The sequence below is a fragment of the Pseudophryne corroboree genome, chromosome 5, assembly GCF_028390025.1.
Source record: "Pseudophryne corroboree isolate aPseCor3 chromosome 5, aPseCor3.hap2, whole genome shotgun sequence".
Lineage (NCBI taxonomy): Eukaryota > Metazoa > Chordata > Amphibia > Anura > Myobatrachidae > Pseudophryne > Pseudophryne corroboree.
The window spans coordinates 639,978,745-639,991,867 of NC_086448.1; the positions used below are offsets into that span (position 1 = coordinate 639,978,745).

The following is a 13,123-nucleotide window of genomic DNA, read 5'->3' on the forward strand; positions in this document are numbered from 1 at the left end:
TGCAAAGTCTATTGAATCAATCACCACCTCTTGGAGTTGGAGCTATAAATTCCAAACATATTATAGAAAGACAGGAGGGATCACCTGAATGTTTAAGAGAATAGTGTCTGGATACACTATATTTCTGGTATTCATTAAGAAAATTACGTCGGTATTCCATAAAACGAATTAGTAAAGGTCTTATTGTTCTCGACACATATCTTAAGTTGCACCCACAGGTAAGTAGATAAATAACAAAACAAATTTCACAATTTGTGAATGATTTCAAAAAATATTTTTTTTTTGCCATGTGGAATCACATGGTACATCTCGGTTTACCACACTTATAGAAACCTGTAGGTTTTGTAGTCAGACAGTAATGTCCATCAGAAGGTGTATCCTCTTTCAGGACTTTAAGATGGCTGGGAGCTAAGAATGTTTTTAGAGACTGATTTTTCCTATATGTCACCAAGGGTTTCATTGGTAGAAGACCACCAAGAATATTATCCTGTTTTAACACTCTGTAGTTTCTATCAATTATAGATCTAATTTCTTTAGCACAAGAATTATATTTGCAAATAAAAGCAAATTCTCTCCCATTATTCATATTAGTATTAGTGGAGAATCGTTTCTTATGAAGGAGGGTTTGTCTATCCATGATGGAAACTTCATCAAAAGCCCATTTCAGTAGTGTTTCAGGATATCCCCTTTGTCTCAGAGAGTCTAATAGTTCCCTAGCCTGTAGAGAAAACGTCTCAACAACCGTACAGTTACGCCTGAGTCTCATTAATTGGCCCTTAGGGATGTTATGTTTCCATGATGTATGATGGGCACACTTGAAATGTAGGTAAGAATGTGTATTGACCGGTTTTGTATAATTGGAAATAACAATTAGTTTTTCGACAAAGGAAGTCACAGAAGTAAGAGCCCCATCCCCATCCCAAATAATAAAAAGATCATCTATGTAATGGCCATAGAAGACCAGGTTCATCAACCAGTCACCACCCCACACATGCGCATCCTCAAAGTCACCCATGTAGAGGTTGACATAACTGGGGACGAACTTGGTCCCCATAACCACTCCCATCACCTGTAAATAATAAGTGTTATGAAAAAGAAAGTAATTTTATGAAAGAATAAAAAAAAGAAATTAATTGAAGGAGGAAAGAGGTGTGTTCCACATTGAGATCTCCATCCAGATTGAGTCGTCTGGCTATGATATTATGTCTTTTGCAGTGTGGAATATGAGTATATAGCGCTGTAACATATAGCATTAGAAAGGCATATGTTTCCTTCCATTCATTTGAATAAATTGTGGTCACAAAGTCCATGTTATCCCTAAGATGGGATCTCAGTGTGGGAACACAGGGTTAGAGGTAAGTGTCAGTATAATAGGAAAGGTTGGAAGTGAGGGAGATAACACCAGGGGAGATAACACCAGAGATAATTGGACAACAAGGTGGTGAGGTAAAGGATCTGTGAATTTTAGGGAGAAAGTAAAAAGTGGGTGTGGTAGGAAAAAAAATCTGAGTAGGAGCTCTGTCAAGAATTTGATAAAAATTGTTATCTCCCAGCTGTTTATGTGCCTCACTAATGTAGTAGGATCGATTCACAATGACCAGCCCCATCCCCCCTCCTTTTATCGGCCTCTTTTATAATTATAGATGTGTCTTGTGTAAGGTCCTAAGAGCCCTTTTTTCCTGTCTGGTTAGATTGAAGGGAACTTTAGAGTTACTATTGTGGTTCACAACAAGTTCTTTAAAGTCCTCAAGGGTGATTTTATAAAATGACTCTATACAACTACTTTTTGCAGAAATAGGAAAAAACTCTGATTTACGTTTGAATCTGTTTGAGGGCCAAAACCTGTGGATTCCCTGCAGTGAAGACCACCTTTCTCACCATTGGGGATCCTAATTAAATCCTGCGTTCCCACAAAATATCCACCGCGCAGGTTTAGCTTGTGTTGGTTGAAAGTGTGACTTCATAAAATGGATAAAAGTCTGTTTTACAACAGCTCTGAAGCCAAGATTATGGATCACTTAATGTGGCTGAAAGATGACCACACATACAGCATTTCCCAACTGCATTGGGTAACATGTTAATTTGGGGCCAAACACCCCGCAGCTTAATATTACTGTAGGTGGAAAGGGAAGTCTCTAACTGCAGAATAATTATGGTAACTGATGAATCTCATTGTGCTTCATTGGACTGATGAACAGCCAGCTGGATATAATTACTTGCTAAGCAGAAGTCTGAGAATGTGATTCTGCTATAGGAACACATTTAAGGCTAATCATTTGTCTACTGCCTGCATGTACTGGAGGTGAATTGTTCACTGTAACAGCATGATAAATGTTAACTTATTTTTGCCTTGGTTACATTGCTAATCTGGTAGTGTGTTGTTGTAATAAACATTCCTGCAGAGCATTGCAATATATGTTATATATGTTATTTCGTTATAATAATATATAGAAATATATCCTGTTTATAGAGATAATCACTTCAATTAGCAAAACCCCAAAATGAAATTCAGCTGCTATTCCCAATGACAGTGACAATAACTTGCGGGGAAAAAAAGGATATCCCAAAACCAAAATATAAAAGCAAATTTTCAAAATACAAAAATCTAAGATAAGATAAGCACAGTGACTATTATTTCACGTTCATCACAATTCTTTTTATACACATTTATTTGTTTACACTGAGAGCTTTGTGTACAATATCAGTATTCTGTGTTAAACGGGTGCAACAGAAAATGTGTATACTTTTCCAAAGGCATTGTCTACTTTCATAAAGCAGACTGGCTTTACATGTCAGTATATTTCCATGGCAGTTTTGTTGTTTGAGCCATTAACCAGGGACCAGGATGCCCCCCTGGGTATTGCTATAAGAGAAACAGCAGATGTCTAAGCCCTGAGGCAGATTCCCTTTCTGTTACTCACCCTTTGGAATTAACTAAGACATACAGTACAGTTTCTCACTGGCACTCAGTGATCTTTAGCTAGTTGCATGTGTATACACAGCATTGAGATATAGCAACAGAAACCACAATATAACACAGTAATCAAATGCACGTAGAGACACAGTCAAAAGTTTTTCTCATAACATGGAATTTCTGACACATTAGAAATACATAAAATATCATAATGTAGAAATATAAATAGTAGTAATAGCAATAGTAGACGTAACATCACGTTAAATTTGAAAAATAAATTAATTCTGCAACACATAAAAGCGAAGGGCCTTATTCAGATTGGCTGGTACGGCTTTGCGATCACAATGGGATGGAGTTTGCAGCAGTGCGTGCGCTCAGTTCCCGATCTGCATGTGCGCGGTCTATGAATGCCTCTGTCTGATTGACAGGCAGAAGCATTCGAGTGGTGGTCAGGGGCATCGTCACGGCGTTATGGGGGCGGTGATGGAGCATGGGGCGGGTGCAGTGGTGGAAACAGGGGAAACAAGCTACTGGGGGCATTACTACATAGGGCAAACTACTGGGGACAAACTACATGGGGCAAATCTACAGGGGCGCATTACTACTGAGGGCATAACTACAGGGGCACATTACTAGTGTGGGCATAAATACAGGGGCACATTACTACTGGGGGTATAACTACAGGGGCACATTACTAGTGGGTGCATAACTACAGGGGCATTACTACTGGGGGCTAAACTACTGGGGGCAAACTACATGGGGAAAACCTACGGGGGCGCATTACTACTGAGGGCATAACTACAGGGGCACATTACTAGTGGGGGCATAACTACAGGGTCTCATTACTACTGGGGGTATAACTACAGGGGCATTACTACTGGGGGCATTACTACTGGGGGCATTACTACTTGGGGCAAGATACTGGGGGCATTACTACTGGGGGCAAACTACATGGGGCAAACCTACAGGGGCACATTACTACTGGGGGCATAACTACTGGGGCGCATTACTACTGGGGGTATAACTACGGGGACATTACTACTGGGGGCTAAACTACTGGGGGCATTACTACTTGGTGAAAACTACTGGGGGAAAAACTACATGAGGCTAAACTACAGGGACACATTACTACTGGGGTCATAACTACAGGGACACATTACTACTGGGGTCATAACTACAGGGGCACATTACTACTGGTGGCATAACTACAGGGGAATTATTAGGGGCAATCTACTGGGGGCAAACTACATTGGGCTAAACTACAGGGGCGCATTACTACTAGGGGCAAACTACATTGGCTAATCGACTGGGGACATTACTGCAGGCGACATTACTACTGGGGGCAATACTACACAGGGGCATTACCATTAAGGGCATTACTAATGGGGGCACTACTAATGAGGGCATTGTAAAGGGGGCACTTCATAAGGGGCATCACTCCTGGGGACATAAGGGGCACTACTACTGGGGGCATTGCATAAGGGGCACCACTACTATGGGCTCTATATAAGGGGCACTACCACTGTGGGCACTACCAGTACAGCGGACATTGCATAAGAAGCACTAGTAGTGTGGGCATTGCAAAAGGCGCGCTACTGCTGTGGGCATTGTGTATCACGGGGTGCTACTACTGTCGTTATTATGTGCATTGGGGGTGCTACTACTGTGGGCATTATTACTATTGTGTGACCACGCCCCTTTCTTTTTAGACCATGCCCCTTTCTGTAGGCGCGTCCGCAATATCTTTATTGCATGGGCGCCGGGGGGGGGGGATGAGTTTCACCTCCTCTCTACGACCACTTTAAGCACTGCTTATGAGGTGATTTGTGATGTCTGAAATTTTGCTCAGTTATTTAATACAGTATACCTCAATTTATGCTTTTACCCCTGCAAAAGTACAAAATCAATCAAAATTAGTTTATTTGATATAAAAAATATGTGTCCTAGTGCTTTCTATCTAAGAGTCTATGTACTAAGCTTTGGATAGAGATAAAGCAGTGAGATAAAGTACCAGTCAATCAGCTCCGAACCAATGTAGCTCCTGGCAACAGACTGAGGACTGTAAAGAGCTGTACTAATCATCAGGGGTAGTGCGGTCAGTGCCACCGCACAGAACGTGGTATGCCCTGGGGACAGATTTGTCCACCTACGAAAACTGCCATGTGCCGCAACATTGTTGCCCCGGGAGTATGGGACAGTTTCCAATGCTTACTACAGCTTCTAGCTTTCTCCCCCCGCCAGATGATTCATGCTGGCTGCTGGGCTTCTGGGATTTGCGTTTCAACAGGGATGTGCGGTGAGCTAAATGGCTCAGGAGGCACTAGCTGGCCCCTGAGCCAGATTTACACACAATATATGAGCCAAAGGGTACATCTGGGCATTATACACAGGTGCAGCAGTATAAACTCCTGAAAATTTGGTGCACTTTGATCAGAGATAAACGGAAAAGATAGATAAGTGAGGCACTGCCTCACCTGCCATAGACTTTTTACTCCAGAGTTTTGATTATAAAAATTATTAGAATAATGCAAAGAAGATATTTCAAACATATTCTTTGTATTTATCATATACTTTACACAGTCAAAACACTGGCACAAACGTAAGTATGACAGGAAGGGCTCTGCCTCACTTGACTTACCCGACCGCACGTCACTGCGTTCCACTGTGGAATGCAACCCGGAAGCTGTCATCTACTCTAGCTAGTGGGCACTTCTGGGTGCCATTAGATTGGAGATGGACTAACTGAGAAACCTGACATGTTGGTCCTTTGTGGGGGGCTGTAACATACAATGTGGCGGCTAATGTGTTTTAGTTTTACCTTGGGGGCTAATGTGTTTTCTATTTTCCCGTGGGGGCTATTGTTTTAAATTTTTTTGTCATGGTTCAATGTGTTTGTCTTTTCATGTGTAGGCCAATGTGTTTGTCTTGTACTGTGGGTGTCAGTGTGTTTATTTTTTTTCTTGTGTGATGGATTTTTACTGTGCATGTATCTGAGTTGCACCATGCATTCATCCCAGTGGTGTTCACACAGAGTTACAGTATAGATTTAGTTGCATGCACAAAGAAATGTATTAGAAATGTGTTGTTCATTCCTGGCTGTTGTGCAGGTGGTTGGATAATCTTGCACAGATGTAACGTAGCATGGGCATGATATGTACATATGGTCATGTTAGTATGGGAGTGGAGACACTAGGTACTGTAACCCACCCAGAGCCAAGCTGCCGCCAGCTCTTGTGGGTACACGACAGTGCAGCCACCCCCCTCCCCGCTAGAGAGCACAATTGATATTTGTCATGATCATTATTGGGATTCATATATAATGAAAAAGGTAGTTAACAGCACATTGAGTGTCAAGGTGTACAATACTTTACAAACAGTCAGGGCAGGACTGGCCATCTGGAAGTTTTGACAAATGTCAGATGGGCCGACATCCCCTAACATGGTCCCTCCATGAACGGCACACTGCCTGTCTGCTGTCATGTAAGTTTCTCAGCAAGGCCATGTACTCAGCTTAGCCCCCTATATTTATAACATTAATAGGGTGATATTTATAATGCTCATAGGGTGTTTCAGAGATGGACGCAGTTGCAGTACAGGCTCTGTACCTGTGACAAACTCCATCCTGTTGTTGCTACAGCCTACGATCCACAATTCTTAAACTTTAAAAAGTTGAACATTGCTTATTCGTTTTCTAATGCAAATAGGTTGGTACTCTTGTATAATATCCTGAGCAGGGCTGGATTTGCCATATGGCTCTTCTGGCAAATGCCAGAAGGACCGATGACCTGATGGGCCTTTCCAGCCACAAAGAGAGACCAGGGGTGGCTGAGCAGTGCACTTGCCCAGCGCTCTGCTCGGTCACCCTGCATACAGAAAAATGGTGAAATTCAGTATAGCCAGGTCCCTGTGACTTGCAGCACGCCCCTGTGAACGGTGACCATGTCCCCTTATCATCCACATATGCACACAGTAATATGTCAGGACAGATGTAGAGCCCCAGTCTGTCCCTGATCCTGTAGTTGCACCAACATGCCCTCACGGAACTTTGCCTATGGGAGATTGCTTTGTTACATCCCAGTTTTGTCTCTTTAATGTAGATGAAAAATGCATACCTCTGTGCTGCACTCATACTAATGTGCACTTTGTTCCAGGGCATGCGCAGCGCTAAAATGCAAGATACACTCAGCCTGCAAATGTATGTTCAACTCTGCATCAAGCTAGGGATGCTAATGTTTTGGATTTTGGACCCTCATAACGGCATCGGGCAACTAGGTTTGGGACGTAGAATTGTCCCGGTTCATGGTGGGGCTAGGCCCTGGCGGGTGGAAGGATAGCTGGGGCCAAGTACTGGAGGGCTGAAGAGGAGGTGTGGAGATGGACACCATCTTCTTCCCTCCAGCCGCAGTGTGCAGGCTGTCTGCACGGAGATAGCAAAGTATACACAGAATTTGCTTTGTTTGTAGATCTTTGAGTACCAGTATGTGCTATATGGTGCACTTTTGTTAGTCTAAACTTGTCAAACCAATTGTTATAAAGCAATCTCCATTTTTGAGCTTTAATTTGCTTCTGAAACTGTGATTGCAAGAAACACAATAGCTTATTGAATCATAATTACTCCTTGTATGGCAACTAAGTCACAAACAAGGAGAACTTTTCTATTTAGGGTGGTTAATTAATATAATTAACATTAGACTTCACTGGTCCTTTACCATATTACTGGTCTTGAGTGTTTATATATATATATATATATATATATATATATACATACATACATACAATATAGACCTAATTCTGCGCTATATGTAAGCTCCACCCTGGGAGGTACTCTCTGTTAGATAGAGTACAGGTAGATGTGCACACAAAAATGGATTCCCAGGGGAGCTAGATAAACTGAGCAGGATAACTATATCCTATCTTCAAGTTATGACCCACAGTTTATAATAATCATTTATTTATTAATCTGGCAATAAAACACAAAATGTACAATTTTTGTAAAATATTTACATCAATATTAAAAGCTTAATACTTTAAAACATAAATTATGTGTTATATGTGGTATTTCTTAATCCAATGACCACTCAAAAGCTGTTTTGATGATCTCACAACCGTGAGTAAACCAACGCGTTTCGTCCTACCGGACTTCATCAGGGGTCTTAAACATCTAAAAACTACAGAAATACATAATGTACACAACTTTCTTAATATAATAACTAAAATCGATTGGGATCATCCATCTCAGCATAGATTGTACAGGGGTTAAATGTAAAAGCACATCAGTTAGTTTAATAAATGAAATATTAAAAGGTCGTACACATCTATTAGGATTTTCATAAAGTTTTTGTCAAATATCAGTAGAATCACTGTAATTAGAAATAGGATAGGTAGATTTAATAAGTTAATAAGTTAAATCAATTACAATGTTAGTGGACTTATATAATGGTCCTGAATTAATTAGGATCAATTAGTCACTTTAATGCAACTTTAGAGTTAAATGGAATATCATATGGCACTAAATTAGCATACCCTCAATAAGGTAATGTATTATTTATTGTTAATATACTTAAATTAGTTTAATGTATAAATAGATTTAATAGATGTTTGAAAATTGATATTAATTTTATAAAGGTAGGTTAGAGTTAATTAGCATCACATTATAGATATAATTAATAAATTACATGGGAATAAAACTTATTAATATACAATTAAGGGAGTAAAAACCACATAGGTATAAAATATATTAGGTAGTATGGGGGGATTTAATTTAGCTGTATCACGGTTTGGGAAATTTAGGAAGATGCGGTGGAACTTCACATAGGTCCGTGTTGTGGAACGCAAGTGGCACGCACGGCACCTTGTAAATGTGATCCCATCTAATGAAGCACCATCTGGAAAGTTAAAGATGGCCGCTGGATTCTTCTCTACATGGAACGCACGCACAGTCGTATGGAACGCATCGCAGCTAGAGTCCCCTAGAATCAGGTGACCTGAAGCAACATGCATGGAATGCACGCATAGACGTATGTAACGCATCGCCACCAGAGCCCCCTAGAATCATGGGACCGGAAGCGATGTGTATGGAATGCACGCGCCGCTGTATGGAACACATTCAATACTGAGTACATCCACTAATGGCGGGGAACTTATTACCATTAGGTCCGCGACCGGAAATTACAGATTTGGAATGCACGTGCTGTACAGTGGAACGCATTTAAGAATATATGCGTACACAAACAGCGTGGAACAAAGTTTAAGAAAGCCCTTTTCTAGGGTACTAAGGATGTCCATCAATATATATTGTATAGGAAATTAGACCCTATAATACACCTATAGAAATAGGTTTATAGGCTTTACACTTAACTGTGGTCACAGGATATGAGGTAAGAGCCCATAGGGTATTTAAATCTCTCATTTGGCAGCAGGCACTACTGCTGCTCAGAGGTGCTATGGTCCATGCAGATAAGTAAGTGTTATGGAATTTTGGGGGTTAAGATGCCGGGTTGTTGCATTCATATTTTTTCATAAGTAGCTGATTGCTACCAAAGGGTCATTATGACCACATTGTATATGTTTGAATCTGTTTTTGTTAAGGGTTATTAGTAGAAAGATACCATTATATGATATACAGGTTGAGTATCCCTTATCCAAAATGCTTGGGACCAGAAGTATCTTGGATATTGGATTTTTCCGGATTTTGGAATAATTGCATACCATAATGAGATATCATAGTGATGGGACCCAAGTCTAAGCACAGAATGCATTTATGTTTCATATACACCATATACACACAGCCTGAAGGTAAATTTAGCCAATATTTTTAACAACTTAGTGCATTAAACAAAGTGTGTGTACATTCACACAATTCATTTATGTTTCATATACACCTTATACACACAGCCTGAAGGTCATTTAATACAATATTTTTAATAAATTTGTGTATTGAACAAAGTTTGTGTACATTGAGCCATCAGAAAACAAAGGTTTCACTATTTCACTCTCACTCAAAAAATGCCGTATTTCGGAATATTCCGTATTTTGGAATATTTGGATATGGGATACTCAACCTGTATTTACATCAAGGCAATTGACATATATAATTGAATCAGGCCCCAAAATTAAAATTATAAAATTATAAACACTGCTGGTCTCCGTGAAGCGTATTGCAACACAATAGAGGTGTTCGCGACATTAAAGGTTTTAATAAACCATTTAATTTTGGGTTGTACTGTAATGGATATATAAATGGATATGTCTTTTGGATGATAATAACAATTTGATAACCACAGAGAAATGATCTTAAACATCAGGTGCATTTTTATGTAGATATGTACACTGCTCAAAAAAATAAAGGGAACACTAAAATAACACATCCTAGATCTGAATGAATGAAATATTCTTATTAAATACTTTGTTCTTTACATAGTTGAATGTGCTGACAACAAAATCACACAAAAATTATCAATGGAAATCAAATTTATTAACCCATGGAGGTCTGGATTTGGAGTCACCCTCAAAATTAAAGTGGAAAAACACACTACAGGCTGATCCAACTTTGATGTAATGTCCTTAAAACAAGTCAAAATGAGGCTCAGTAGTGTCTGTGGCCTTCTCGTGCCTGTATGACCTCCCTACAATGCCTGGGCATGCTCCTGATGAGGTGGCGGATGGTCTCCTGAGGGATCTCCTCCCAGACCTGGACTAAAGCATCCGCCAACTCCTGAACAGTCTGTGGTGCAACGTGGCATTGGTGGATGGAGCGAACATGATGTCCCAGATGTGCTCAATTGGATTCAGGTCTGGGGAATGGGCGGGCCAGTCTATAGCATCAATGCCTTCGTCTTGTAGGAACTGCTGACACACTCCAGCCACATGAGGTCTAGCATTGTCTTGCATTAGGAGGAACCCAGGGCCAACCGCACCAGCATATGGTCTCACAAGGGGTCTGAGGATCTCATCTCAGTACCTAATGGCAGTCAGGCTACCTCTGGCGAGCACATGGAGGGCTGTGTGGCCCCCCAAAGAAATGCCACCCCACACCATTACTGACCCACTGCCAAACCGGTCATGCTGGAGGATGTTGCAGGCAGCAGAACATTCTCCTTGGCGTCACGTCTGTCACATGTGCTCAGTGAGAACCTGCTTTCATCTGTGAAGAGCACAGGGCGCCAGTGGCGAATTTGCCAATCTTGGTGTTCTCTGGCAAATGCCAAACATCCTGCACAGTGTTGGGCTGTAAGCACAACCCCCACCTGTAGGTGTCGGGTCCTCATACCACCCTCATGGAGTCTGTTTCTGATCGTTTGATTAGACACATGCACATTTGTGGCTTGCTGGAGGTCATTTTGCAGGGCTCTGACAGTGCTCCTCCTGTTCCTCCTTGCACAAAGGCGGAGGTAGCGGTCCTGCTGCTGGGTTGTTGCCCCCCTACGGCCTCCTCCATGTCTCCTGATGTACTTGCCTGTCTCCTGGTAGCGCCTCCATGCTCTGGACACTACGCTGACAGACACAGCAAACCTTGTGTGGGTTGTAGGGAGGTCATACAGGCATGTGGAGGCCACACACACTACTGAGCCTCATTTTGACTTGTTTTAAGGACATCACATCAAAGTTGGATCAGCATGTAGTGTGTTTTTCCACTTTAATTTTGAGGGTGACTCTAAATCCAGACCTCCATGGGGTAATAAATTTGATTTCCATTGATATATTTTGTGTGATTTTGTTGTCAGCACATCCAGCTATGTAAAGAACAAAGTATTTAATAAGAGTATTTCAATCATTCAGATCTAGGATGTGTTATTTTAGTGTTCCCTTTATTTTTTTGAGCAGTGTATATATATATATATATATATATACATGTGTAAATATGATAAATGATTATAAAGTCGGATATATATGTTATTCTTTCTGTTATAGGCTCTGTATAATTGCTGTCTTGAGTAGACTTCACTTCACTGTTTATATCATTGCTTCTTTGTACTGGTATGTATGATAAGACTGGGCCTTCCAGATAGTTCATTCTTCTTCTCTAATTCTTTGTACTCCCCTCTGTCCATTTATATATATATATATATATATATATATATATTCTTCTTGAAATTAACCATGTATCACACATTTGTAGGTTAATATTAATATATTGAATCAAGGTATACCTATGGAACATATGGGCATTAAAATATCAATATACTGTATATACTGTACAGCCCACAATTCCACTTGAATTTAGTGGGTTTATTTAATATGGATATTATAGATGTATCTTCCCTCCTCTTGCTATCTCATAAAGTGATATGTTTTTTTCAGAGAATCATTGAGACCACCATCGCCATATCGTTTTATTGTACAAGGTTATTCAATATCTTTGGTATGTATGTAAATCCTCCAGTATCTTTGACCTTTGAATTTGGTTATTATATTAAGAAAGTTGTGTACATTATGTATTTCTGTCATTTTTAGATGTTTAAGACCCCTGATGAAGTCCAGTAGGACGAAACGCGTTGGATTACTCATGGTTGTGAGATCATCAAAACAGCTTTTGAGTGGTCATTGGATTAAGAAATACCACATATAACACATCATTTATGTTTTAAAGTATTAAGCTTTTAATATTGATGTAAATATTTTACAAAAATTGTACATTTTGTGTTTTATTGCCAGATTAATGAATAAATGATTATTATAAACTGTGGGTCATAACTTGAAGATAGGATATAGTTAACCCACTCAGTTATCAGGTCCCTGTAAGGAGGCAAACAAACAACAGCCGTGAAGGGCCCAACTCTATACTGGTGTAACACACTACACTAACTATAATGGCAGAGCCCTCAAACTAGCTCTGTGTGTGTGGTGCAACAAACTAGACACAAACTATTAGCAAACTTGGCCGTGCACGGAAACATCATTCATCACAAAACACAGTGCAATCCAAGTATATACAACTGTGCTGTCCCTTTAAGTTCCTATCTGTCTTAGATAACTGGGGAGTGGGCGCCGTACAGCCTACCCACCTCCCATACACTTACTTGGGTCTACTGCTCCCTCCCCTACTGCTCCCTCCCTTCCGCGGCCTCAGGAACTCCCTCCACGGCGTCCTCTTCTTCCTGGCACCGCCTGACTCTTCTCCGCTCTTCAGCGCAGCATCCCGTCTTCTCCTCCTGGTAGCGTCTGACGTCACTCACCGTGGACGGGGCCTATGATGCACCAAGCGCCGAT

General features: G+C 40.7%; 1 long non-coding RNA gene across 1 annotated transcript in view; it reads left to right on the forward strand.

The window, feature by feature from the left end:
• The window catches only part of LOC134929285 (uncharacterized), a 61,490-nt gene extending 48,928 nt beyond the window's left edge, over window positions 1-12,562 (forward strand). The window contains exons 3-4 of the long non-coding RNA XR_010178443.1: window positions 12,215-12,275; window positions 12,368-12,562. This is a non-coding gene — a long non-coding RNA (uncharacterized LOC134929285). The remainder of the gene's footprint in view (window positions 1-12,214; window positions 12,276-12,367) is intronic.
• The last annotated feature ends 561 nt before the right edge of the window (window positions 12,563-13,123 follow it).